At 45.9% G+C, this 5,350-nt stretch overlaps 1 pseudogene; it reads right to left on the reverse strand.

Moving 5' to 3' along the window:
* Positions 1-259: 259 nt before the first annotated feature.
* LOC137540986 (uncharacterized) lies at positions 260-1,270 on the reverse strand (annotated as a pseudogene).
* Between the last annotated feature and the right edge of the window lie 4,080 nt (positions 1,271-5,350).

A 5,350-nucleotide genomic window follows, 5' to 3' on the forward strand; every position in this document is an offset into this window, starting at 1 on the left:
CTGACGGAGCGTTCACCTTACACATGTCATTATGCAACACATCACATATTACATCAACATTATCTGTATTCATGGTAACAACAGGTCCCCCTCCAGGCCTGGGCACTGGAGACTTACTAGAGCTGGCTCCTAGTACACAGTCCTTAGCCCCTGGAGGCTCACCAGCACCCCCCACTTGCACACAGTTATCAAACAGTACCTTGCAAGAGTCCTGAACTTCTGCTGGGGATGCGGGCTCCACGGGGGTTGGAGTAGGCTCCTACCGGGCCACTAACCGTCCCAGGTCAGTACCCAACAAAACGTTCGTGTGGATGGGAATAGTTACCCCCACTTCTCTCATTCCACTGCCGGCACCCCAGTCCAGGTGAACCCATGCAGTGGGTATGGCTGGGCTGACACCCCCAACTCCTTTGACAGCCATAGTCTTGCCAGGAATGTACTCCTCCAGATTCACAAGCTTGGGGTGTACTAGAGTCACCTCTGCTCCAGTGTCTCTCAGGCCGGTGGTAACTGTATCCCCAACCATGACAGGTTGCAGATTCTCGGTATAGCTACCTGCATTCCTGGTGGCACACCTGGCAGCTTGGGCCCCACCCGATTTTGGGGCTTCCCTCTTCTTTTCTGGGCACGTAGCACTGATATGACCCAGTGTGTTACATGCAAAACATTTCCGAGTGTCAACGGTGGCTGTTTTAACTCCAGGAGGCTGCGGTGCTTGGCTTCGCTGGGTGCTCAGAGGTGGTCTTGCGGTCTTTTCTCCCTTCCAGCTGGCCGCAGTATTCCTCCAGAAATCAGATGCTCGATGGGAAGTGTAGGAATCAGCGACTTTCGTGGCCTCATCCACGGTTTTCGGCTTTCGGTCCAGTACAAACTGCCGGACCTCAACAGGACAAGTGTGGAGGAACTGGTCTTTTATTATCAGTTCCTGCAGGGCATCAAAGGTTGTGACTGCTAGTCCTTTTAACCATTGCTGGAAGGCAGTGCGCAGGTTGCAAGCATGATCCAGGTAACTGTCATTAGGACCTCGCTGCACTGTCCTGAAACGTTTGTGATACACCTCTGGCGTGAGGTGGTATTGTGTAATGATGGCTTGCTTAATTGCCTCAAAGTCTGCTTCTTTCTCCTGAGGGAGACTCACAAACGCCTCCAGGGCCTTGCCTCTCAGCCCTGGTGTGAGATATCTTGCCCACTGCTCTCAGGGCACCCCATACTGACGACAAGTCCTTTCAAACCCCTGTAAGAAAGTGTCTATGTCAGAGTCCTTGTCCATAGCGGGGAACTTATCCAGGGGGATTCTGGGGACTCGCTCACCTTCGCATTCTGCGGGTCCAGCAGACCGGTTCTGCTGCTGAAGTTTAACCAGCTCCAGCTGGTGTTGACGCTCAGCACTTTTCCTCTCAGCCTGGTGTCGCTGTTCAGCTCTTCCCTCATCTGCCTGTCGATTCAGTAGAATCAGCTTTAGGCGCAGTTCTGGATCAGCCGAGTTCAGTAGCTGTAGATCAGCTTCCAGAGATGCCATTTCCGTGTTAGGTGGATCATCCAGGACATCATCTCCACTCGCATCCTGTGGCGGGAGCGATTCCTTCTCTGATGTGTTGTGAGCTGCATCTGCTGTCGTTGGAGCATGAGCTTGTTCTGCCTCATCATACTCCTCGAGGGCGCTAACTAAATGCTCCTTAGTCTGGCCTCTCACCATCTCGATGTCTCTGTGCTCACACAGATTGAGTAGCATATCTCTGCTTTGTCTTGCATAGCTGGATGCTTTCTGAGCCATCGTATTGCCAAATAAAAAGAAAAAAGGAGGGAGGGGTAAGCAAAATGCCAAGTGTGAACCTTTGTGACAAAAAAAAAAAAAGTATATAGATTCTGCACTGAGTAGACTTCTGTAGACTAGTCGCTTCTAACAGCTTCCAGCCTTTAGTACTCAGAATAGAGAGCTAAACTGCGTACTAATGTACTAAACGTTCCCACCACTGCCAACCAATTATGTCAGGAACCGGCCCCGCGGCACGCCTGTTGATACGGTTCCCAACTGCGAGTTTGACCAGATCGAGAGGGGAAGCAGCCTTATTCTAGCTAACACAAGGCTGTGACCCCTCAGAACACTTCTCACTGCCACCACTAGCTATTACTAGACACTTCCACTCTGCTGTTTAGTGACCTGCATGCAGTCCGCGTTTCCATATCTGGGTCAGCTTTTGTGCTTTAGGCCAAATACGGGAACACCACACACACACAGTAGCAAGGCACAATCAGGCACTGAACTTGTAATGCAAGTTACACTGCAGACTCTCTCTAGGCTATGAGTGTTGGCTTAGTACAGCAGAAGTCAAACTTATTAAATAAATATTTAATATTCCAAAAAGTGGAACAGTGCAGACAAGAATATATACAAAAAGATTACAAAACAAAGTAAAAATCACAACGAAAAAAGTTACAAAGATACACAACTAGACAGTTTGCTTAAAATAAAATGGGAATAAACGTTACCAGCATATAGATCTGAGCGTTGTTGCGAGGAGAACTCAGTTCTGGTCAGACCAGGATAGTCCTAGCGTCTTGCTATCTCCAATGAACTATGACTCTAAATCCTCCTAGCTAATGTTTTATAGCAAAATGTGTGGCCCGGGGCCACTCACATGTCCAGGTTGAGGAATAATCCAATTTCCTCAGGTGTGACAGCACATCCTTGCTGGCCAGAGTTTCCTGTTAGCCTTTGAAGTTCCCAGACTGTTAGTCAGGATTGTATATTTGGTCAACAGGTAGCTGTTTACATGAATACAAAGTTCAAAGCAATGCAACACCTTTTCAGGATGCAGGACAAAAAGGGAGGAGACCTCGGTTCGATTCCCGGCCAATGTATGTAAGCTGACTTTTGAAATCCTACAATTCCCTAAGCAAGCTCATTTTTTTCTTGGATATATCACAATGGTACATGCTAGGCTGGCTTCAGCATGTAGCATTGTAGTGTGATGTGTTGGTGGTTTAATGGTTAGGATAGCAGCCTACCAAGCACTAGACCTGCGTTCGATTCCTGGCCAATGTATGTAAGCTGGCTTTTGAAATTCTACAATTCCCTAAGCAAGCTCTTTTTTCTCTTGGATATATCAGAATGGTACATGCTAGCCTGGCTTCAGCATGTAGCATTGTAGTGTGTTGTGTTGGTGGTATAATGGTTAGGATAGCAGCCTACCGAGCACTAGACCTGGGTTCGATTCTCGGCCAATGTATGTAAGCTGGCTTTTGAAATCCAACAATTCCCTAAGCAAGCTTATTTTTCTCTTGGGTATATCACAATGGTACATGCTAGGCTGGCTTCAGCATGTAGCATTGTAGTGTGTTGTGTTGGTGGTATAATGGTTAGGATAGCAGCCTACAGAGCGGTAGGCCTGGGTTCGATTCCAGGCCAATGTATGTGAGTTGGCTTTTGAAATCCTACAATTCCCTAAGCAAGCTCATTTTTCTCTTGGATAAATCATAATCGTACATGGTAGGCTGGCTTCAGCATGTAGTGTTGGTGGTGGTATAGTGGTGAAGAGAGCTGCCTACCAATAACTAGACATGGGTTCGATTCCCGGCCAAGGTATGTAAGCTGGCTTTTGAAATCCTACAATTCCCTGGAAGACAAGACCCTCCTCCCTCAGGGAGGAGGAGGAAGGAGAGAAAGGACTAAGGGAACAGGCAATAGGTTCTATGGGCTACCATTTAGCATAAATAAAATTAGGTTCCATTTGCGATTATTTTAATTTTTCCGCCGGAATCCGGAATTCCATGGAATGTCGCAAAAATCCAGCAGAATTTTCATAGAGACGGAATTTAGCGCTGACGGAATCCGTGAATTCCGGTGGAACGGAATTTGCTCTTTCCGATCATCCCTATTTAAGACCCACTGGCCATGCTTAAGTTTAACCTCCCCTTTTGTATCACTAAGCTGATGCTAATACACTAAAGAAACTGGGCGTAAATTTTAACAGGACACGTCTTACATCATTTTCTCTGTTTTTGTTTAGTTTTTTTGATATATATATATATATATATATATATATATATATATATATATATATATATATATATATATATATTTATATCTTGCGTTGTCTGCCTTTCCAATTTCTTTCTTTCTTTTTGGGGGAGAGGAGGGTTTCCAAAGTTTTGCAGAGGGGCCCAGTGATTTCTAGTTACGCCCCTGTCTGGAGACCTGTAACTTCTTAATTATTTTACTTGAGACACCTAGCTATTTAATTCCTTTATCTGGAGGGATGTGACTGCTTATTTCTTTTATGTGAAGAAGACATGCTTAATTATTTCATCTGGATTTATGTGACTCATAGAGATGGCCCAAACGGTTCACCAGCAAACTTAACGCAAACAACGCGGGTTCACGAACACATAGCAAGTTCAACCCGCCCCCTATACTACATTATTGGGCTAAAATGTGACCCTCTATATCACAGTCAGCAGACACATGGCAGCCAACCAGGTTGCACTCCCTCCTGGACCTCCCCACCCTTATAGAAGACAGCAGCATCTGCCATTTTCTCACTGCTGCTGCTTTAGTCTGCTGCTGCTTTAGTGAGAGAAGGAGGAGACATTGGTGAGGCAGAGAAAGCGTTAGTTAGGAGGTCTTGTTAGCTTGCTCCTTGCTGATAGTCGTTGCTGAAAAGTACCACAAAAAAGCTTTTTTTGAGAGCTAATGTTCTTGTGATGGGTTGTTTTTTTTTTTTGGTGTGTGTGGCCCACTGACACTGCATATACAGCCCTGTCTGTCGCAGCTGGCCCTTGCTAATTGCTATACTGTGCCCAGCACAGTCAGTGCATACTTTTTCACTGTACCTGTGTGAATGCACATTGTTTTATATACCAGTCAGTGCATACCTTTTTACTGCACCTGTGTGACTGCACATTGTATTATACCACCAGTCACTGCATAACTTTCACTGCATCTGTGTGACTGCACACTGTGTTATATACCAGTCAGTGCATACCTTTTCACTGCACCTGTGTGAATGCACATTGTATTATACCACCAGTCACTGCATACCTTTCACTGCATCTGTGTGACTGCACATTGTATTAAACAAGCAGTCAGCACCTTTCACTGCATCTGTGTGACTGCACATTGTATTATATCAGCAGTCAGTACCTTTCACTGCATCTGTGGGACTGCACATTGTATTATACCAGCAGACAGTACCTTTCACTGCATCTGTGGGACTGCACATTGTATTATACCAGCAGTTAGTACCTTGCACTGCACCTGTGTGCCGGCACATTGTATTATACCACCAGTCACTGCATACCTTTCACTGCATCTGTGTGACTGCACACTGTTATTTATACCAGTCAGTGC

The sequence above is a fragment of the Hyperolius riggenbachi genome, chromosome 12 (assembly GCF_040937935.1).
Source record: "Hyperolius riggenbachi isolate aHypRig1 chromosome 12, aHypRig1.pri, whole genome shotgun sequence".
Classification (NCBI taxonomy): Eukaryota; Metazoa; Chordata; class Amphibia; order Anura; family Hyperoliidae; genus Hyperolius; species Hyperolius riggenbachi.